Source organism: Hyla sarda, unplaced genomic scaffold, assembly GCF_029499605.1.
Source record: "Hyla sarda isolate aHylSar1 unplaced genomic scaffold, aHylSar1.hap1 scaffold_126, whole genome shotgun sequence".
In the NCBI taxonomy this organism is placed as follows: Eukaryota; Metazoa; Chordata; class Amphibia; order Anura; family Hylidae; genus Hyla; species Hyla sarda.
The window spans coordinates 423,042-448,414 of NW_026607881.1; the positions used below are offsets into that span (position 1 = coordinate 423,042).

The 25,373-nt window shown below is 41.6% G+C and overlaps 1 protein-coding gene across 5 annotated transcripts in view; it reads left to right on the top strand.

The window, feature by feature from the left end:
• The window catches only part of DNMT3A (DNA methyltransferase 3 alpha), a 285,392-nt gene that overhangs the window by 176,447 nt on the left and 83,572 nt on the right, over window positions 1–25,373 (top strand). Inside the window, exon 1 of one of the 5 annotated variants that reach the window (XM_056551895.1) lies at window positions 3,650–3,764. The exons of 3 other annotated variants lie outside the window; for them this stretch is intronic. The gene's annotated coding sequence lies outside the window, so the exon portion shown is untranslated. Of the gene's footprint in view, window positions 1–3,649; window positions 3,765–3,855; window positions 3,876–25,373 lie in introns of those variants that run through there. One more of the 5 variants, XM_056551896.1, reaches the window with a different exon arrangement.

Below are 25,373 nucleotides of genomic sequence, written 5' to 3' on the forward strand. Positions count from 1 at the left end.
AGTCCATACTGGTGAAGACACAATATAGTCCACAGTCCATACTGGTGAAGACACAATATAGTCTACAGTCCATACTGGTGAAGGCACAATATAGTCTACGGTCCATACTGGTGAAGGCACAATATAGTCCACAATCCATACTGGTGAAGACACAATATAGTCTACAGTCCATACTGGTGAAGACACAATATAGTCTACAGTCCATACTGGTGAAGGCACAATATAGTCTACAGTCCATACTGGTGAAGGCACAATATAGTCTACAGTCCATACTGGTGAAGGCACAATATAGTCTACAGTCCATACTGGTGAAGGCACAATATAGTCTACAGTCCATACTGGTGAAGGCACAATATAGTATACAGTCCATACTGGTGAAGGCACCAATATAGTATACAGTCCATACTGGTGAAGGCACAATATAGTATACAGTCCATACTGGTGAAGGCCAGCTATTGTTCCTTGTTATGAGCCTTGTCAGGTTGCGGAGATACACCAAAGCGTTTTATTCTGAATGCCAGGGCAGGGCGGCAATTCTATAGAGCACTGCAGTGTCTCCATTTTATGAATCAGAGGTGCCCCCGTGTAGGTGAAGAGTGCACATATATAATGCTGGGGCCCCGTGTAGGTAAAGAGTGCACATATATAATGCTGGGGCCCCGTGTAGGTGAAGAGTGCACATATAAAATGCTGTGGCCCCGTGTAGGTGAAGAGTGCACATATATAATGCTGGGGCCCCGTGTAGGGGAAGAGTGCACATATATAATGCTGGGGCCCCGTGTAGGTGAAGAGTGCACATATATAATGCTGGGGCCCCGTGTAGGTGAAGAGTGCACATATATAATGCTGGGGCCCCGTGTAGGTGAAGAGTGCACATATATATAATGCTGGGGCCCCGTGTAGGGGAAGAGTGCACATATATAATGCTGGGGCCCCGTGTAGGTGAAGAGTGCACATATATAATGCTGGGGCCCCGTGTAGGTGAAGAGTGCACATATATAATGCTGTGGCCCCGTGTAGGGGAAGAGTGCACATATATAATGCTGGGGCCCCGTGTAGGTGAAGAGTGCACATATATAATGCTGGGGCTCGTGTTGGTGAAGAGTGCACATATATAATGCTGGGGCCCCGTGTAGGTAAATAGTGCACATATATAATGCTGTGGCCCTGTGTAGGTGAAGAGTGCACATATATATAATGCTGGGGCCCCGTGTAGGGGAAGAGTGCATATATATAATGCTGGGGCCCCGTGTAGGGGAAGAGTGCACATATATAATGCTGGGGCCCCGTGTAGGGGAAGAGTGCACATATATAATGCTGGGGCCCCGTGTAGGGGAAGAGTGCACATATATAATGCTGGGGCCCCGTGTAGGGGAAGAGTGCACATATATAATGCTGGGGCCCCGTGTAGGGGAAGAGTGCACATATATAATGCTGGGGCCCCGTGTTGGTGAAGAGTGCACATATATAATGCTGGGGCCCCGTGTAGGTGAAGAGTGCACATATATAATGCTGGGGCCCCGTGTAGGTGAAGACTGCACATATATAATGCTGGGGCCCCGTGTAGGGGAAGAGTGCATATATATAATGCTGGGGCCCCGTGTAGGGGAACAGTGCACATATATAATGCTGGGGCCCCGTGTAGGGGAAGAGTGCACATATATAATGCTGGGGCCCCGTGTAGGGGAAGAGTGCACATATATAATGCTGGGGCCCTGTGTTGGTGAAGAGTGCACATATATTATGTTGGGGCCCCGTGTAGGGGAAGAGTGCACATATATAATGCTGGGGCCCTGTGTATGTGAAGAGTGCACATATATAATGCTGGGGCCCCGTGTAGGTGAAGAGTGCACATATATAATGCTGGGGCCCCGTGTAGGTGAAGAGTGCACATATATTATGTTGGGGCCCCGTGTAGGGGAAGAGTGCACATATATAATGCTGGGGCCCCGTGTTGGTGAAGAGTGCACATATATAATGCTGGGGCCCCGTGTAGGTGAAGAGTGCACATATATAATGCTGGGGCCCCGTGTAGGTGAAGAGTGCACATATATAATGCTGGGGCCCCATGTAGGTGAGGAGCGCCTCTGTATAATGGTGTTACTCTGTAGAGTTGAGTAGCACCTCTTTATAATGGAGGTTTTCCCGTCTAGGTGAGGAGCAACGTGTAGGGAAGGATCGCCCCTATAAATCGGGGTACTCATGTAGGGGACCAGTGCCCCTATATAATGGAGGTGTTCCCATGCAGATAAGGAATGTCCCCGTGTAATGGAGGTGTCCTCGTGTAGGTGAGAAGTACCCCTGTGTAATGGTGGTATTGCCGTGTAAGTTAGGAGGTTTCCTATATAATTGGGTACCCTGTGAAGATTAGGAGTACCCCTCCATAATGGTCGTGTCCCCTTGTAGGAGTGGAGCTCCCCTATAAAATGGAGGTGTTCCTGTGTAAGTGAGGAGTGCCCCTGTATAATGGTGGTGTCCCCCATGTTGATGAGGAGAGCCCCTGTATAATGGTGGTGTCCCCCATGTAGATGAGGAGAGCCCCTGTATAATGATGGTGCTCCATTTAATTGGGGTACCCTGTATAGGTGAGGAGCACCCTATATAATGGGTGTACCCTGTGTAGGTGAGGAGCACCCTATATAATGGCTGTACCCTGTGTAGGTGAGGAGTAGCTCTACATAATGGAGGTGTCACCATGTAGGGGAGGATCGCCCCATATAAGGGGGTTCCCCCTTGTAGGGGAACAGTGCCCCTATATAATGGGTCTCCCTGTATAAAGAGGGGGCCCTATGTAGTTGAGAAGCTCCCCTGTATAATGGGGGTACCCCATATTGGTGAGGAGCTCACCTATATACTGGGAGTACCCCATATAGATGAAGTGCCCCCCCTATTTAATGGGCATCTCCCTGTGTAAGTGAGGAGCCCCCTATATAATGTGTGTCTACGTGTAGGAAAGGAGCACCCCTATGTAATGGGGGTACCCTGTGAAGGTGAGGAGCGCCCCAATATAATGGAGGTGCCCCCTTGTAGGTATAGAGCGCCCGTGTATAATGGTGGTGCCCCCATGTAATGGCAGTACCCCTGTGTAGGTGAGGCCCCCCTATTTAATGGAGGTGTCTTCATATAGGTAAGGAGCACCCCTATATAATTGGGGTACCCTGTAAAGGTGAGGAACTCCCCTATTTAATGGAGGTTTCCCCTTGTAGGTAGAGAGTGCCCCTGTATAATGGTGGTGCCCCATAAAATGGGAGTACCCTGTGTAGGTGAGGAGTGCCCTTACATAATGGAGGTATCCCCCGTAGATGAGGAGTGCCCCTGTTTAATGGAGGTGTCCCGTTGTAGGTAAAGAGCGTCCCTGTATAATGGGGGTGCCCCATATAATGGGGGTACCCCCGTGTAGGTGAGGGCATACCTATGCTTGTGTTTCTATGTGTCTGTGTGTTTCCCGGCAGATTGTGGGTTTGCAGAGGGTGCTGGCTCAGCTCCAGCATGCACTCCCCCCCTCCTCTCCCTCTCGTTCTCCTCTGCTCCCCCCCCCCCTCTTCCCTCCTCAGCCAACCACAAAACGCCACCAGGAACACGTGAGGTTCTGTTTTAGACAAAGAAAATTCTCAGTTCTTTCCCCCCTTTGGCCCCCAACCCATCCTGCCCCCCTCCTTCCAATCAAACTGCAATATCAGAAAGAGGGTGGGGGGGACACTGGGGGGCGTGAGGAGAGAACACCTGACTGCATCCTCATTGCCGTGCAGCACCGGGGTTTATGGGTATGTCCCTTAACCTTTTTCCTGGAATTTTGGCTGGGATGTTGGGGGAAGTGAGGAGAGTGTGAGACAGCGACGGGGGATACCGGAGCGAATGAGGACACAGAATGCTGAGTAAGGTTTATTCCTGGGATTGAGGATGGCACTCGTGTGCTCCTCCAGGATGAGCTGCTGTGGGCTCCGTCTCTCGGGTCTGTGCCAGGAAAGGGGATTCCGTGTGACGGTGGTGATGCACCGGGCCCCGCGGCACTGGCAGGCGTTCTACCGGCTTCTCTTGTTTATGTATGGGAGTGTGGATGAGGCGCCGTGTGTGATTACAGCCGGCATCCCCCGTTTATGCCGGCACACATATATATATATATATATATATATATATATATATATACAGTGCCGGGTCCCCCCGCCGAGGCGTCAGATATCTTACACTTTTTGTCTGTTTGTAAACAGTAACAAATGCTGTGCCGTAGTGGAGGAGTCGGCGGGTGTTCTTGTGATCTCCCAGCTGGGATGGAGGTTGTGTTCATAGTAAAAGGGGGGGGGGGGGGACAACTGACTTTATCCTGACCCCCAAAATCTATAATAAGGAACATTTCTCCAAGATTGTGCCTCACAGACCCACAACGTACATAGGACGCCACTGTCCAGATGGACTTCCTCATGTGACCTTCCTAACTCTAGACTGTCCAGGTGTGAGTGTAACCATCTAGATGTCAGTGGGAACTGTGACAACCACACGTGACTGCGCAGATGGAAGTGCAACAGGTGTGAATGGGACCATAACAGCAAAAGATGCCATAAATTGCGACTGTATGTGACTGTAACATCTTCAGGTGTGAATGTGACCGTAACAGCGGACTTTGTAATAAACTACGACAGTATGAGACTGTAACATCTACAGGTGTGAATGTGACCGTAACAGCGAACTGTGTAATAAACTACGACTGTATGAGACTGTAACATCTTCAGGTGTGAATGTGATCGTAAGTGTGGACGATGCCATAAACTACGACTAAATGTTACTGTGACATCTACAGGTGTGAATGTGACTGTAACATCTACAGGTGTGAATGTGACCGTAACAGCGGACTGTGTAATAAACTACGACTGTATGAGACTGTAAGATCTACAGGTGTGAATGTGACCGTAACAGCGGACTGTGTAATAAACTACGACAGTATGAGACTGTAACATCTACAGGTGTGAATGTGACTGTAACAGCGGACTGTGTAATAAACTACGACAGTATGAGACTGTAACATCTACAGGTGTGAATGTGACCGTAACAGCGGACTGTGTAATAAACTACAACTGTATGAGACTGTAACATCTACAGGTGTGAATGTGACCGTAACAGCGGACTGTGTAATAAACTACAACTGTATGAGACTGTAACATCTACAGGTGTGAATGTGACCGTAACAGCGGACTGTGTAATAAACTACGACAGTATGAGACTGTAACATCTACAGGTGTGAATGTGACCGTAACTGCGAACTGTGTAATAAACTACAACTGTATGAGACTGTAACATCTACAGGTGTGAATGTGACCGTAACAGCGGACTGTGTAATAAACTACTACTGTATGAGACTGTAACATCTACAGGTGTGAATGTGACCGTAACAGCGGACTGTGTAATAAACTACGACAGTATGAGACTGTAACATCTACAGGTGTGAATGTGACCGTAACAGTGGACGATGCCATAAGCTACGACTATATGTGACTGTGACATCTTCAGGTGTGAACGTAACTGTAACAGTTGAGATGTAGCTGTTACAGACACACAAAAGCCTAGACTATTATACTCTCACACGTGTGAATGTGATTGTAGCCTCCTGATGAAAGAGTACAAGTCTGGGACTGTATGTGACTGTAACAACAAGAAGTGTTCCTGTAGCTGTCCAGATGTGTGTGTGTGTGTGCAGCAGTCCAGATGTGTGTGTGTGTGCAGCAGTCCAGATGTGTGTGTGTGTGTGCAGCAGTCCAGATGTGAGTGTGTGTGTAGCAGTCCAGATGTGAGTGTGTGTAGCAGTCCAGATGTGAGTGTGTGTGCAGCAGTCCAGATGTGTGTGCAACAATACAGATGTGAGTGTGTGCAGCAGTCCAGATGTGAGTGTGTTTGTGTTCAAAACAGATGTGAGTGTGTGTTTGCAGCAATACAGATGTGAGTGTGTGCAGCAGTCCAGATGTGTGTGAGTGTGTGCAGCAGTCCAGATGTGTGTGAGTGTGCAGCAGTCCAGATGTGTGTGTGCAGCAGTCCAGATGTGTGTGTGCAGCAGTACAGGTGTGTGTGTTTGTGTGTGTGTGTGTGTGCAGCAGTACAGGTGTGTGTGCAGCAGTCCAGATGTGAGTGTGTGTGCAGCAGTCCAGATGTGAGTATGTGTAGCAGTCCAGATGTGAGTGTGTGTGCAGCAGTCCAGATGTGAGTGTGTGTGCAGCAGTCCAGATGTGTGTCTGTAGCAGTCCAGATGTGTGTGTGTGTGTGTGTGTGTGTGCAGCAATACAGATGTGTGTGCAGCAGTCTAGATGTGAGTGTGTGTGCAGCAGTCTAGATGTGAGTGTGTGTGCAGCAGTCTAGATGTGAGTGTGTGACAAACTAGCACTGTATGTAGTAAAACAGAATCCAACAACACACTGTGGGAAACCTCATATCAGAACAAAGAAGAGGATGCACATATAGAAGCCAGTAATTCCATAAACTGAACATCACAATATACTAGTGACAAATAGACTTACTCTTATATTATTGTCTAAAGAAAAGGTGCAACTTTTCGACCAACTTTGTTGAGCTGAACAAAGACCTGATGTAGGGTGAGATGTTACACCTTCTCTCCGGACAGCACTGGAAGACACCTTATTGGTACTATGGGTACTTGTACTTCATGGGGGAGATTTATCAAAACCTGTGCAAAGGAAAAGTTGCTGAGTTGCCCATAGCAACCAATCACATAACTTCTTTCATTTTTCAGAGGCCTTTTCAGAAATGAAAGATGTGATCTGATTGGTTGCTATGGCCAACTCAGTAACTTTTCCTCTGCAGTCTGTGAGTGTGTGTGCAGCAGTCCAGGTGTGAGTGTGTGTGCAGCAATACAGATGTGAGTGTGTGCAGCAATACGGATGTGAGTGTGTGTAACAGTCCAGATGTGAGTATGTGTGCAGCAATTCAGATGTGAGTGTGTGTAACAGTCCAGATGTGTGAGTGTGTGTAACAGTCCAGATGTGAGTGTGTGTGCAGTAATACAGATGTGAGTGTGTGTAACAGTCCAGATGTGAGTGTGTGTGCAGCAATACAGATGTGAGTGTGTGTAACAGTCCAGATGTGAGTGTGTGTGCAGCAATACAGATGTGAGTGTGTGTAACAGTCCAGATGTGAGTATGTGTGCAGCAATTCAGATGTGAGTGTGTGTAACAGTCCAGATGTGTGAGTGTGTGTAACAGTCCAGATGTGAGTGTGTGTGCAGTAATACAGATGTGAGCGTGTGTAACAGTCCAGATGTGAGTGTGTGTGCAGCAATACAGATGTGAGTGTGTGTAACAGTCCAGATGTGAGTGTGTGTGCAGCAATACAGATGTGAGTGTGTGTAACAGTCCAGATGTGAGTGTGTGTGCAGCAATACAGATGTGAGTGTGTGTAACAGTACAGATGTGAGTGTGTGTGTGCAGCAATACAGATGTGAGTGTGTAACAGTCCAGATGTGAGTGTGTGTGCAGCAAAACAGATGTGAGTGTATGTGTGCAGCAATACAGATGTGTGTGTGCAGCAATACAGATGTGTGTGTGTAACAGTCCAGATGTGAATGTGTGCAGCAGTCTAGATGTGTGTGCAGCAGTCCAGATGTGAGTGTGTGTGCAGCAGTACTGATGGGGTGTGTAACCATTTAGCTACCATGTAGCTACTAGGTTGCATGTGATTGACTATATGTGACAGTAACGACTGCAGATACAAATGTGACTACAACAGTCAAAATGTGAGTGTGTGATGAAATAGGAGTGTACTTTATGTGACTATATTATTCCAGTAACAAACTAAGACTGAATGAAACTGTAACAGCTACACACGTGAATGTGTCTCTAGTAGCACATATGTGAGTGTGTGACAGTCTAGAGCTGTGTGTGTCTGTAAAAGTTACAGTACTGTAGCAACCCTGGTCTGCCACTGTGCACAACAAACTAGAGGTGTATGTGACTTTAATACTACAGGGTTAGATGTGTCTCTAGCAGCCCATGTGTCAGTGTGGGTTAAACTATAGCTGTATGTGAAAGTTACAGGTATAAATGTGACTGGAGCAGATTGTAACAACTACAGGTATGAATGTGATTGGATCAATCCAGATGTGTGTGTGCAGCAAACTAGGTGTATGTGATTGTAACAACTACAGGTATGAATGTGACTGGAGCAGTCCAGATGTGTGTGTGTGTGTGTGTGCAGCAAACTAGAGGTGTATGTGATTGTAACAACTACAGGTATGAATGTGATTGGAGCAGTCCAGATGTGTGTGTGTGCAGCAAACTAGAGGTGTATGTGATTGTAACAACTACAGGTATGAATGTGATTGGAGCAGTCCAGATGTGTGTGTGTGCAGCAAACTAGAGGTGTATGTGATTGTAACAACTACAGGTATGAATGTGATTGGAGCAGTCCAGATGTGTGTGTGTGCAGCAAACTAGAGGTGTATGTGATTGTAACAACTAGAGGTATGAATGTGACTGGAGCAGTCCAGATGTGTGTGTGTGCAGCAAACTAGGTGTATGTGATTATAACAACTACAGGTATGAATGTGACTGGAGCAGTCCAGATGTGTGTGTGCAGCAAACTAGGTGTATGTGATTGTAACAACTACAGATATGAATGTGACTGGAGCAGTCCAGATGTGTGTGTGTGCAGCAAACTAGAGGTGTATGTGATTATAACAACTACAGATATGAATGTGACTGGAGCAGTCCAGATGTGTGTGTGTGCAGCAAACTAGAGGTGTATGTGATTGTAACAACTACAGGTATGAATGTGACTGGAGCAGTCCAGATGTGTGTGTGTGTGTGTGTGTGTGTGTGTGTGTGTGTGTGTGCAGCAAACTAGAGGTGTATGTGATTGTAACAACTACAGGTATGAATGTGACTGGAGCAGTCCAGATGTGTGTGTGTGTGTGTGTGTGTGTGTGTGTGTGTGTGCAGCAAACTAGAGGTGTATGTGATTGTAACAACTACAGGTATGAATGTGATTGGAGCAGTCCAGATGTGTGTGTGCAGCAAACTAGAGGTGTATGTGATTGTAACAACTACAGATATGAATGTGATTGGAGCAGTCCAGATGTGTGTGTGTGCAGCAAACTAGAGGTGTATGTGATTGTAACAACTACAGGTATGAATGTGACTGGAGCAGTCCAGATGTGTGTGTGTGTGTGTGTGTGTGTGTGTGCAGCAAACTAGAGGTGTATGTGATTGTAACAACTACAGGTATGAATGTGACTGGAGCAGTCCAGATGTGTGTGTGTGCAGCAAACTAGAGGTGTATGTGATTATAACAACTACAGGTATGAATGTGACTGGAGCAGATTGTAACAACTACAGGTATGAATGTGATTGGAGCAGTCCAGATGTGTGTGTACAGCAAACTAGAGGTGTATGTGATTATAACAACTACAGGTATGAATGTGACTGGAGCAGATTGTAACAACTACAGATATGAATGTGATTGGAGCAGATTGTAACAACTACAGGTATGAATGTGATTGGAGCAGATTGTAACAACTACAGGTATGAATGTGATTGGAGCAGATTGTAACAACTACAGGTATGAATGTGATTGGAGCAGATTGTAACAACTACAGGTATGAATGTGATTGGAGCAGATTGTAACAACTACAGGTATGAATGTGACTGGAGCAGATTGTAACAACTACAGGTATGAATGTGATTGGAGCAGATTGTAACAACTACAGATATGAATGTGATTGGAGCAGATTGTAACAACTACAGGTATGAATGTGACTGGAGCAGATTGTAACAACTACAGATATGAATGTGATTGGAGCAGATTGTAACAACTACAGGTATGAATGTGACTGGAGCAGATTGTAACAACTACAGGTATGAATGTGATTGGAGCAGATTGTAACAACTACAGATATGAATGTGATTGGAGCAGATTGTAACAACTACAGATATGAATGTGATTGGAGCAGATTGTAACAACTACAGCTATGAATGTGATTGGAGCAGATTGTAACAACTACAGATATGAATGTGATTGGAGCAGATTGTAACAACTACAGGTATGAATGTGATTGGAGCAGATTGTAACAACTACAGATATGAATGTACAGATGTAAGTAACAAACTACTATTCTCTGTGACTTTAACAATCCAGCTGTGAGTGTGTAACAAACGATTGTATGTGACTGTAACAACTGGTTGTGCGTCTGGTTGTATCACGGCTGTTGTTGCGTTTGCTCCTTGATCTTCACAACACAACATTTTATAGTAACGTCCTAGAGATGTCCAGTATGGCCGCCATTCCCATGGAAGTGGTTACTCTGCTTTCTTACAGTCCTGAATGGTGCATCTACTTAGTCATGTTCTGTATGTGATCTGTTGTGATGGATTATTTTGGATGACGGGGAGGATTGGGGTGGGATAGGCTCCTGCTGTGGCCCCCTTTACCCCTCACAGATCAGATGAGGTAGGTTCTTGCTGCCCTTAGAGTTTTTCCCTTTGTAGACAGGGTGTGCAGCGGGTATAATACACATGCCAGATCTGCTTTATGCCCTTATTGTCTGGTGACTATATGACCTCACTGACCCCCGCAGCAGAAGACTTCCTGTCACTGGGGGCCCCGGGAGAACTTGACAGAACAATGGGTTCATCTCTGGGGATGAAGGGGCCGGTGCAGAGGTTAAGGGCCTGGATTGTGAGCAGCTTAGAATCTCAGCGGACGCCTAAAGTGACTATGAACAAGTTTGTGAACCCCTCCCCTTTATTCTTTGGAGCAAGGGGGGATTACACTACACTGCTGGATTGTGGGGCCCGGGGCCGAATTATTTTCTTGGGGATTTTAACATTTTTTTATGTTTAAAATTACTTAAAGGGGTATTCCGGGAAAAAACTTTTATATATATATATATATATATATATATATATATATATATATATATATATATCTCAACTGGCTCCAGAAAGTTAAACAGATTTGTAAATGACTTCTATTAAAAAATCTTAATCCTTTCAGTACTTATTAGCTTCTGAAGTTAAGGTTGTTCTTTTCTGTCTAAGTCCTCTCTGATGACACGTGTCCCGGGAAACGCCCAGTTTAGAAGAGGTTTGCTATGGGGATTTGCTTCTAAACTGGGCGTTTCCCGAGACACGTGTCATCAGAGAGGACTTAGACAGAAAAGAACAACCTTAACTTCAGAAGCTCATAAGTACTGAAAGGATTAAGATTTTGTTTTTTGTTACTTTTTGTTATTTTTTGCTGTTATTTTACCACAAATTTAAAATTGCCACAAAAACAGCCAAAATGCTTTAAAATGTGAAATGAAAAAAAATGTCCCAGCTGCACATGGTGTGAACTGACCCTAATCCATCTGGGTGACCTCCAGCACTGGCAGCCTCATTATATTACCAGGTGCAGTTATCAAACACCACACCTTCTCATTGTGACCAATGGAAATCTGAATGTTTATTGATAGAATCTGATACTTAGCGAAATCGAGACCTGAAAGGGAAACTCCAGATTATAGAGCAGTGGTCTTCAACTTGCGGACCTTCAGATGTTGCAAAACTACAACTCCCAGCATGCCCGGACAGCCAACGGCTGTCCGGGCATGCTGGGAGTTGTAGTTTTGCAACATCTGGAGGTCCGCAAGTTGAAGACCACTGTTATAGAGTAACATGGGATATGAAGGATCCTGATGGTTCAGCACCCGGGGGCCCCGTCTGATACTCTGGCACGGTTACTTTTAGCTTTTCCAGTCCCAGAATATTGTACTTTTCTAAATTAAAGGGATTATCCAGGAAAAAATCATTTTTTTATATATCAACTGGCTCCAGAAAGTTAAACAGATTTGTAAATGACTTCTATTAAAAAAAATCTTAATCCTTTCAGTACTTATGAGCTTCTGAAGTTAAGGTTGTTCTTTTCTGTCTAAGTCCTCTCTGATGACACGTGTCCCGGGAAACGCCCAGTTTAGAAGCAAATCCCCATAGCAAACCTCTTCTAAACTGGGCGGTTCCCGGGACACGTGTCATCAGAGAGGACTTCGACAGAAAAGAACAACCTTAACTTCAGAAGCTCATAAGTACTGAAAGGATTAAGATTTTTTTAATAGAAGTAATTTACAAATCTGTTTAACTTTCTGGAGCCAGTTGATATATAAAAAAATTATTTTTTCCTGGATAATCCCTTTAATTTAGAAAAGTACAATATTCTGGGACTGGAAAAGCTAAAAGTAACTGTGCCAGAGTATCAGACGGGGCCCCCGGGTGCTGAACCATCAGGATCCTTCATACCCCATGTTACTCTATAACAGTGGTCTTCAACTTGCGGACCTCCAGATGTTGCAAAACTACAACTCCCAGCATGCCCGGACAGCCGTTGGCTGTCCGGGCATGCTGGGAGTTGTAGTTTTGCAACATCTGGAGGTCCGCAAGTTGAAGACCACTGCTCTATAATCTGGAGTTTCCCTTTCAGGTCTCGATTTCGCTAAGTATCAGATTCTATCAATAAACATTCAGATTTCCATTGGTCACAATGAGAAGGTGTGGTGTTTGATAACTGCACCTGGTAATATAATGAGGCTGCCAGTGCTGGAGGTCACCCAGATGGATTAGGGTCAGTTCACACCATGTGCAGCTGGGACGTTTTTTTATTTCACATTTTACAGCATTTTGGCTGTTTTTGTGGCAATTTTAAATTTGTGGTAAAATAACAGCAAAAAATAAAAAAAATTTAACAAAAAACATAATGTGTGAACACAGTCTTAGGAAATGCGTGTAACTGCTATGTATTATAATCCTATAGAGATAGCAGCACTATACAGATACAGCTGGAAGGGGTGTGTATAACATCTATATATACTGATCCCTTAGAGATAGCAGCAGTATACAGATACAGCTGGAAGGGGCGTGTATAACAACTATATATCCTGATCCCTTAGAGATAGCAGCAGTATAGAGAGATAGAGCAGGAGGGCAGGGTATAATTACTATATATATATATATATATATATCTCCTGATCCCATAGAGATAGCAGCAGTATAAAGATAGAGCTGGAGGGGAGGTGTATAACTACTATATATCCTGATCCCATAGAGATAGCAGCAGTATACAGATAGAGCTGGAGGGGAGGTGTGTAACTACTATATATCCTGATCCCATAGAGAGAGCAGCAGTATACAGATAGAGCTGGAGGGGGGGGGGGGTGTAACTACTATATATCCTGATCCCATAGAGATAGCAGCAGCAGTATACAGATAGAGCTGGAGGGGAGGTGTATAATTACTATATATCCTGATCCCATAGAGATAGCAGCAGTATACAGATAAAGCTGGAGGGGAGGTGTATAATTACTGTATATCCTGACCCCATAGAGATAGCAGCAGTATACAGATAAAGCTGGAGGGGAGGTGTATAACTACTATATATATCCTGATCCCATAGAGATAGCAGCAGTATACAGATAGAGCTGGAGGAGAGGTGTATAATTACTATATATCCTGATCCCATAGAGATAGCAGCAGTATACAGATAGAGCTGGAGGGGAGGTGTATAACTACTATATATCCTGATCCCATGGAGATAGCAGCAGTATACAGATAGAGCTGGAGGGGAGGTGTATAATTACTATATATCCTGATCCCATAGAGATAGCAGCAGTATACAGATAGAGCTGGAGGGGAGGTGTATAATTACTATATATCCTGATCCCATAGAGATAGCAGCAGTATACAGATAAAGCTGGAGGGGAGGTGTATAATTACTATATATCCTGATCCCGTAGAGATAGCAGCAGTATACAGATAAAGCTGGAGGGGAGGTGTATAATTACTATATATCCTGATCCCATAGAGATAGCAGCAGTATACAGATAAAGCTGGAGGGGAGGTGTATAATTACTATATATCCTGATCCCATAGAGATAGCAGCAGTATACATATTGAGGGGAGGGTATAACTACTATATATTAAACAAAGAAGAAAATTGTCTCATACATTAAACTTAAGGAATTTTTGGAAAAGTGGTGGAGCTTGGGCACAGAAATTGTGTTGTTTGCATTCATGGGAAAGGCTAAGCCACACCCTCTAAATAAACTCCGCCCCTACAATGGTCAAACATGGTGAGGACCAGGAAGAGACAGGCCCCTATATCCCCTATTAGATTCAGGATCCTCTACAATGTGTTGCAGATTGGATTTTTAGTTTTTCCTGTTTGTTTGTTTTTTTTGTTTTTTTTTTTAAAATAATTCCTATTTACTATTTGTTTTGCTTTGGGCACAGCTGTTATTGTAAAAATATTTAAATAAAGTTTTCCGGATTTTGTGTTCATTTTGAGGCTTGTAGTCAATAATGTGGGATGAGTTTAATCCGTCTGGATGTTGTTGTGATCTTCGGGTTCAGGCCGGGGTTACATAAGATTGTAAAAGTGACGGAGGATCTGCTGTACACTGCTGTCTAATGCATATTCAGCTTTATTTTACTTTGATTTGTTTTACTTTTGGGTTATTTTGGCTGAAATCATTTAACTCTTAAGTTTCATTCTTGTGAAATTAGTCTTCTATCAGCTATAATAGAAGTGAGAACACCAGGAATACAACATATAACTACTATAATACTGCTCCTATATACAAGAATATAACTACTATAATACTGCTCCTATATACAAGAATATATCTACTATAATACTGCTCCTATATACAAGAATATAACTACTATAATACTGCTCCTATATACCAGAATATAACTACTATAATACTGCTCCTATATACAAGAATATAACTACTATAATACTGCTCCTATATACCAGAATATAACTACTATAATACTGCTCCTATATACAAGAATATAACTACTATAATACTTCCCCCTATATACAAGAATATAACTACTATAATACTGCTCCTATATACAAGAATATAAGTACTATAATACTGCCTCCTATATACAAGAATATATCTACTATAATACTGCCTCTATATACAAGAATATAACTACTATAATACTGCTCCTATATACAAGAATATAACTACTATAATACTGCTCCTATATACAAGAATATAACTACTATAATACTGCTCCTATATACAAGAATATAACTACTATAATACTGCCTCCTATATACAGGAATATATCTACTATAATACTCCTCCTATATACAAGAATATAACTACTATAATACTGTCTCCTATATACAAGAATATAACTACTATAATACTGCTCCTATATACAAGAATGTAACTACTATAATACTGCTCCTATATACAAGAATATAACTACTATAATACTGCTCCTATATACAAGAATATAACTACTATAATACTGCCTCCTATATACAGGAATATAACTACTATAATACTGTCTCCTATATACAAGAATATAACTACTATAATACTGCTCCTATATACAAGAATATAACTACTATAATACTGCCTCCTATATACAGGAATATAACTACTATAATACTGTCTCCTATATACAAGAATATAACTACTATAATACTGCTCCTATATACAAGAATGTAACTACTATAATACTGCTCCTATATACAAGAATATAACTACTATAATACTGCTCCTATATACAAGAATATAACTACTATAATACTGCCTCCTATATACAGGAATATAACTACTATAATACTGTCTCCTATATACAAGAATATAACTACTATAATACTGCTCCCTATATACAAGAATATAACTACTATAATACTGCCTCCTATATACAGGAATATAACTACTATAATACTGTCTCCTATATACAAGAATATAACTACTATAATACTGCTCCCTATATACAAGAATATAACTACTATAATACTGTGCCTATATACAAGAATATACCTACTATAATACTGCCTCCTATATACAAGAATATAACTACTATAATACTCCTCCTATATACAAGAATATATCTACTATAATACTGCTCCTATATACAAGAATATATCTACTATAATACTGCTCCTGTATACAAGAATATAACTACTATAATACTGCCCCTATATACAAGAATATACCTACTATAATACTGCCTCCTATATACAAGAATATAACTACTATAATACTCCTCCTATATACAAGAATATATCTACTATAATACTGCTCCTATATACAAGAATATAACTACTATAATACTGCCTCCTATATACAGGAATATAACTACTATAATACTGTCTCCTATATACAAGAATATAACTACTATAATACTGCTCCCTATATACAAGAATATAACTACTATAATACTGCTCCCTATATACAAGAATATAACTACTATAATACTGCTCCTATATACAAGAATATAACTACTATAATACTGCCCCTATATACAAGAATATACCTACTATAATACTGCCTCCTATATACAAGAATATAACTACTATAATACTGCTCCTATATACAAGAATATATCTACTATAATACTGCTCCTATATACAAGAATATATCTACTATAATACTGCTCCTATATACAAGAATATAACTACTATAATACTGCTCCTATATACAAGAATATAACTACTATAATACTGCTCCTATATACAAAAATATATCTACTATAATACTGCTCCTATATACAAGAATATAACTACTATAATACTGCTCCTATATACAAGAATATAACTACTATAATACTGCTCCTATATACAAGAATATAACTACTATAATGCTGCTCCTATATACAAGAATATAACTACTATAATACTGCTCCTATATACAGGAATATAACTACTATAATACTGCTCCTATATACAAGAATATAACTATTATAATACTGCTCCTATATACAAGAATATAACTACTATAATACTGCTCCTATATACAAGAATATAACTACTATAATACTGCTCCTATATACAAGAATATAACTACTATAATACTGCTCCTATATACAAGAATATAACTACTATAATACTGCTCCTATATACAAGAATATAACTACTATAATACTGCTCCTATATACAAGAATATAACTACTATAATACTGCTCCTATATACAAGAATATAACTACTATAATACTGCTCCTGTATACAAGAATATAACTACTATAATACTGCTCCTATATACAAGAATATAGCTACTATAATACTGCTCTTATATACAAGAATATATCTACTATAATACTGCTCCTATATACAAGAATATAACTACTATAATACTGCTCCTGTATACAAGAATATAACTACTATAATACTGCTCCTATATACAAGAATATAACTACTATAATACTGCTCCTGTATACAAGAATATAACTACTATAATACTGCTCTTATATACAAGAATATAACTACTATAATACTGCTCCTATATACAGGAATATAACTACTATAATACTGCTCCTATATACAATAATATAACTACTATAATACTGCTCCTATATACAAGAATATAACTACTATAATACTGCTCCTATATACAAGAATATAACTACTATAATACTGCCCCTATATACAAGAATATAACTACTATAATACTGCTCCTATATACAAGAATATAACTACTATAATACTGCTCCTATATACAGGAATATAACTACTATAATACTGCTCCTATATACAAGAATATAACTACTATAATACTGCTCCTATATACAAGAATATAACTACTATAATACTGCTCCTATATACAAGAATATAACTACTATAATACTGCTCCTATATACAAGAATATAACTACTATAATACTGCTCCTATATACAGGAATATAACTCCTATAATACTGCCTCCTATATACAAGAATATAACTACTATAATACTGCTCCTATATACAAGAATATAACTACTATAATACTGCTCCTATATACAAGAATATAACTACTATAATACTGCTCCTATATACAGGAATATAACTCCTATAATACTGCCTCCTATATACAAGAATATAACTACTATAATACTGCTCCTATATACAAGAATATAACTACTATAATACTGCTCCTATATTCAAGAATATAACTACTATAATACTGCTCCTGTATACAAGAATATAACTACTATAATACTGCTCCTATATACAAGAATATAACTACTATAATACTGCTCCTATATACAAGAATATAACTACTATAATACTGCTCCTATATACAAGAATATAACTACTATAATACTGTTCCTGTATACAAGAATATAACTACTATAATACTGCTCCTGTATACAAGAATATAACTACTATAATACTGCCTCCTATATACAAGAATATAACTACTATAATACTGCTCCTATATACAAGAATATAACTACTATAATACTGCTCCTATATACAAGAATATAACTACTATAATACTGCTCCTATATACAAGAATATAACTACTATAATACTGCTCCTATATACAAGAATATAACTACTATAATACTGCTCCTATATACAAGAATATAACTACTATAATACTGCCTCCTATATACAAGAATATAACTACTATAATACTGCCTCCTGTATACAAGAATATAACTACTATAATACTGCCCCTATATACAAGAATATAACTACTATAATACTGCTCCTATATACAAGAATATAACTACTATAATACTGCCTCCTGTATACAAGAATATAACTACTATAATACTGCCCCTATGTATAAGAAGAGGATGTGGTCACTGTATATACGGTGTCTGGCATTTATCTCTGGGTCTGATACATTGTAAATCTTAATCTTCATGTGGTTGATGTCAGGAAACAGATGGCGCTGATATAATGAGGTTATTGTGCGGTATTTATATGGTCCCGTATTTTTTTATATTGAATTGTAGTTTTGCAACATCTGGAGGTCCACAGTTTGGAGACCACTGGTGTATAAGATTCCATCCATGTCTTATTACTTGAGAACTTGTACTAGTGATCCGTGTCTATCGAGATGCCATTCATTATTATTCATTGTGAGAAGTTGTACTGTGCGTGTTGAGAAAAGCTGTCAGGATGCAATTTATTATTACAGTGGGGATCAAAAGTTTGTGCACCCCAGGTAAAAATTAGTATTAATGTGCATAAAGAAGCCAAGGAAAGATGGAAAAATCTCCAAAAGGCATCAAATTACAGATTAGACATTCTTATAATATGTCAACAAAAGTTAGATTTTATTTCCATCATTTACACTTTTAAAATAACAGAAAACAAAAAAAAGGCGTCTGCAAAAGTTTGGGCACCCTGCAGAATTTATAGCATGCACTGCCCCCTTTACAAAGCTGAGACCTGCCAGTGTCATGGATTGTTCTCAATCATCATCTGGGAAGACCAGGTGATGTCAATCTCAAAGGTTATAAATGCCCAGACTCATCTGACCTTGCCCCAACAATCAGCACCACGGGTTCTTCTAAGCAGTTGTCTAGAAATCTGAAACTAAAAATAGTTGACGCTCACAAAGCTGGAGAAGGCTATAAGAAGATAGCAAAACGTTTTCAGATGTCAATATCCTCTGTTCGGAATGTAATTAAGAAATTGCAGCAATCAGGAACAGTGGAAGTTAAAGCAAGATCTGGAAGACCAAGAAAAAATATCAGACAAAACAGCTCGCAGGATTGTGAGAAAAACAATTCAAAACACACGTTTGACTGCACAATCCCTCCAGAAACATCTGGCAGACACTGGAGTTGTGGTACACTATTCCACTATGAAGAGATACTTGTGCAAATTTGGTCTTCATGGAAGAGTCATCAGAAGAAAACCTCTTCTACGTCCTCACCACAAAAATCAGCGTTTGAACTTTGCAAATGAACATATAGACAAGCCTGATGCATTTTGGAAACAAGTTCTGTGGATTGATGAGGTTAAAATTTAACTTTTTGGCCGGAATGAGCAAAGGTACGTTTGGAGAAGAAGGGGAACAGAATTTAATTTAAAGAACCTCTGTCCAACTGTTAAGCAGGGGGGTGGATCAATCATGCTTTGAGGTTGTATTGCAGCCAGTGGCACAGGGAACATCTCACGAGTAGAAGGAAAAATGGATTCAATAAAATTTCAGCAAATTTTGGATGCTAACTTGATGCCATCTGTGAAAAAGCTGAAGTTAAAGAGAGGATGGCTTCTACAAATGGATAATGATCCTAAACACACCTCAAAATCCACGGGGGATTACATCAAGAGGCGTAAACTGAAGGTTTTGCCATGACCTTCACAATCTCCTGACCTCAACATAATTGAAAATCTATGGATAGACCTTAAAAGAGCAGTGTGTGCCAGACAGCCCAGAAATCTCAAAGAACTGGAAGACTTTTGTAAGGAAGAATGGGCAAAGATACCTCAAACAAGAACTGAAAGACTCTTGGCTGCTACAAAAAGCGTTTACAAGCTGTGATACTTACCAAAGGGGGCAGTACAAGATATTAACTCTGCAGGGTGCCAAAACTTTTGCAGACGCCATTTTTTTGTTTTCTGTTATTTTGAAAGTGTAAATGATGGAAATAAAATGTAACTTTTGTTGTCATATTATAAGAATGTCTAATCTGTAATTTGATGCCTTTTGGAGATTTTTCCATCTTTCCTTGGCTTCTTTATGCACATTAATACACATTTTTACCTGGGGGCCCAAACTTTTGATCCTCACTGTATTTACTGTAAGAAGTGGTACTGTGCACATTAGGAATGACATTTAAAGTTTATCCGTGTATTTTGGGATGCAGCTTATTATTATTCATTGTGAGAAGTTCTACTGTTTGTATTTAAAATGTATCCATGTCTGTCAGAATGGCATTTGTTATTATTCACTATGAGAAGTTGTACTGTGCAGTTATTGTTGTCTCTTGTCATGGTCTAGTTGCTCTGGGGACACATGACGCACAGCACCATATCTGCTCTTATTCTGTATGTATGGACACTGCACAGTACCACTTCTCCTGTTCAGTTATTTATATAATGCACAGTACCACTTCTCCTGTTCAGTTATTTATATAATGCACAGTACCACTTCTGTTCAGTTATTTATATAATGCACAGTACCACTTCTCCTGTTCAGTTATTTATATAATGCACAGTACCACTTCTCCTGTTCAGTTATTTATATAATGCACAGTACCACTTCTCCTGTTCAGTTATTTATATAATGCACAGTACCACTTCTCCTGTTCAGTTATTTATATAATGCACAGTACCACTTCTCCTGTTCAGTTATTTATATAATGCACAGTACCACTTCTCCTGTTCAGTTATTTATATAATGCACAGTACCACTTCTCCTGTTCAGTTATTTATATAATGCACAGTGCCACTTCTCTAGACATGTTATTTATATAATGCACAGTACCACTTCTCCTGTTCAGTTATTTATATAATGCACAGTGCCACTTCTCTAGACATGTTATTTATATAATGCACAGTACCACTTCTCCTGTTCAGTTATTTATATAATACACAGTACCACTTCTCTAGACATGTTATTTATATAATGCACAGTGCCACTTCTCTAGACATGTTATTTATATAATGCACAGTACCACTTCTCCTGTTCAGTTATTTATATAATACACAGTACCACTTCTCTAGACATGTTATTTATATAATGCACAGTACCACTTCTCCTGTTCAGTTATTTATATAATGCACAGTGTCACTTCTCTAGACATGTTATTTATATAATGCACAGTACCACTTCTCCTGTTCAGTTATTTATATAATACACAGTACCACTTCTCTAGACATGTTATTTATATAATGCACAGTGCCACGTCTCTAGACATGTTATGTATATAATGCACAGTACCACTTCTCCTGTTCAGTTATTTAAATAATGCACAGTACCACTTCTCTAGACATGTTATTTATATAATGCACAGTACCACGTCGCATCAAAGAACCGTCCAGACGTCGTTCTTCCACCTCACCGCACTAATTACCGTCCCGTCCTGAGCCCCTGTGGGTCACCTCCACCAGCTTAGATCTGTTCTGGCCTCCGGCCGACCCCACAAATTATTTAGGAAATCCCCAACTTCTGACAGGTGATGAGGTGAATGTCCATTTTCTCCTTGATGATGGGCACCAAGTGCTGGAGCCAATGATTAACCTAATGTTTAGAAGAGCTGTGGGCGCTCATAATGGGCGAGTACTGGGTGTGGGGGCTGAGCCTATAGATGAGTAGCAACCGCAGCCCCCTAGGGGAAATGTTCTGGAGTGTTGACACCTAGATCAAATGTTCTGGAGTGGGGACTCCTAGATCAGATATTCTGGAGTGTTGACCCCCTAAATAGTATGTTCTGGAGTGGTGACCCCTAGATCAGATGTTCTGGAGTGGTGACCCCTAAATAAAATATTCTGGAGTGGTGACCCCCCTAAAGCATATGTTCTGGAGTTGTGGTACCCTAGATTAAATGTTCTGGAGTGGTGACCCCTAGATCATATGTTCTGGAGTGTTGACCCCCTAAATAATATGTTCTGGAGTTGCGACCCCCTAGATCATATGTTCTCGAATGGTGACCCCTAGATCAAATGTTCTGGAGTGGTGACCCCCTAAATAAAATGTTCTGGAGTAGTGACCCCCTAGATCATATGTTCTGGAGTGGTGACCCCTAAATATGTTCTGGAGTTGTGACCCCTAGATCATATGTTCTTTAGTGGTGACCCTTAGATCATATGTTCTGGAGTGGTGACCCTTAGATCATATGTTCTGGAGTGGTGACCCCTAGATCATATGTTCTTTAGTGGTGACCCTTAGATCATATGTTCTGGAGTGGTGACCCTTAGATCAGATGTTCTGGAGTGGTGACCCCTAAATATTTTCTGGAGTTGTGACCCCTAAATCACATGTTCTGGAGTGGTGACCCCTAAATATTTTCTGGAGTTGTGACCCCTAAATCATATGTTCTTTAGTGGTGACCCTTAGATCAGATGTTCTGGAGTGGGGACCCCTAAATATTTTCTGGAGTTGTGACCCCTAAATCATATGTTCTGGAGTTGTGACCCCTAAATCATATGTTCTTTAGTGGTGACCCCTAAATATGTTCTGGAGTGGTGACCCCTAAATCATATGTTCTTTAGTGGTGACCCTTAGATCCGATGTTCTGCAGTGGTGACCCCTAAATATGTTCTGGAGTGGTGACCCCTAAATCATATGTTCTTTAGTGGTGACCCTTAGATCAGATGTTCTGGAGTGGTGACCCCTAAATATGTTCTGGAGTGGTGACCCCTTAGATTAGATGTTCTGGAGTGGTGACCCCCCAAATGATATGTTCTGTAGTGGTGACCCTTAGATCAGATGTTCTGGAGTGGTGACCCCTAAATATGTTCTGGAGTGGTGACCCCTAAATCATATGTTCTGGAGTGGTGACCCCTAGATTAGATGTTCTGGAGTGGTGACCCCTAAATGATATGTTCTGTAGTGGTGACTTGAGTTCTGACCCCATAGGTGAAATGCCCTAATGCTTAGATGACCCCATAGACCCTGCTGTCTTCTCTGCACCGTTTCCCGCTGTGCCCTGTTTCCTCGCAGAGGGTTTGTCACAGTAGTGAGTTATGGGTTGTGGTCTCTGTGATGGTGGGAACCGTACAGGAGACTGAGGCTGTATCCTGGAGATAACGCTGCCCCCATAAATCACCCCCAGGGACCTTCGTGTGACCGGTGCTGAGCCTCCTGGGGGCCCCACCTGAGCCTCAGGCTTCTCTCCTTATTACAGTGAGAGATCAATAGTCCGGCAGATACTCCACCAACCTGATACCCTGCCCCTCACCGGTCTCTATATACCTGTCTGATCATCCGCCGCCCTTCATTGCCAGTGGATGGAATCTTTCTGCATTAGGATAGATATCTTCTCTTTTTTGCATTTTATTTTTGGTACATTTTCGATAAGAACTGAAATTTTAAAACTTTTTTTATTTACTTGTTATAATTTTTTATTTTATTACTAGCTGAGTACCCGGCGCTGCCCGGTTTTTCCTTCCTAATCCTTGTTGTGGAGGAAAATAAACAAAGGAAGAAGTTTTTGACTTCATATCCCGACCTCCTATCCCGACCTCCTATCCCGACCTCCTATCCCGACCTCCTATCCCATCCTCCTATCCCGTCCTCCTATCCCGTCCTCCTATCCCGACCTCCTATCCCGTCCTCCTATCCCGTCCTCCTATCCCGTCCTCCTATCCTGTCCTCCTATCCTGTCCTCCTATCCCGTCCTCCTATCCCGTCCTCCTATCCCGTCCTCCTATCCCGACCTCCTATCCCGTCCTCCTATCCCGTCCTCCTATCCCGTCCTCCTATCCCGACCTCCTATCCCGTCCTCCTATCCCGTCCTCCTATCCCGTCCTCCTATCCTGTCCTCCTATCCTGTCCTCCTATCCCGTCCTCCTATCTCGTCCTCCTATCCCGACCTCCTATTCCGACTTCCTATCTCGTCCTCCTATCCCGACCTCCTATCCCGACCTCCTATCCCGTCCTCATATCCCGACCTCCTATTCCTACTTCCTATCTCGTCCACATATCCCGTCCCCCTATCCCGTCCCCCTATCCCGTCCCCCTATCTCGACCTCCTATCTCGACCTCCTATCTCGACCTCCTATCCCGTCCCCCTATCCCGTCCCCCTATCCCGTCCTCCTATCTCGACCTCCTATCCCGTCCCCCTATCCCGTCCTCCTATCTCGACCTCCTATCCCGTCCCCCTATCCCGTCCCCCTATCCCATCCTCCTATCCCGTCCTCCTATCCCGTTCTCCTATCTCGACTTCCTATCCCGTCCCCCTATCCCGTCCTCCTATCTCGACCTCCTATCCCGTCCCCCTATCCCGTCCTCCTATCTCGACCTCCTATCCCGTCCCCCTATCCCGTCCTCCTATCTCGACCTCCTATCCCGTCCCCCTATCCCGTCCTCCTATCCCGTCCTCCTATCCCGGTCCTCCTATCCCAACCCGTAATATGTGACCAGGTATTGAAATATCTCCAGCCGTACAGAAGTTATGGGGGAACATACATTTCCCATTGATTTGCATGGGACTTTAAAAATTGTCCTCCATACTGCCGTCAGAAAAAATAAATAAAGCTGTACATAATTTCCTTCGCTCCCCCGGGGCCTCCGGTAACCGTCTCCGTTCTCCGCCGCGATCCTCTTCCTGGTTGCCGGCGATAGGCTGAGCAGCAGTGTGAGAACGCTTCAAGACACAAAATTCTTCACTACACCGGCACCTGCTGCCGGGGCCGAAAACTGCACACTGACGCTCATCCTATCGCCAGCCGAGTCAGGACTTCACTGCGGCCGGTGATTGGCTGAGCGCAGTATGACTCGCCAACCACCAACAACCAGGAAGAGGATCGCGGCGGAGAACGGAGACGGTTACCGGAGGCCCCGGGGGAGCGGAGGTGTGTACAGCGTAATTTTTTTTTCTGCCGGCAGTATGGGGGACAATTCTCCTTTAAATGAAAACCCCCGCCTCACAATGGGGGTAGTTAAGGGTTAAATGAACTATCCTATATTTTAAGTGGACATATAAGTA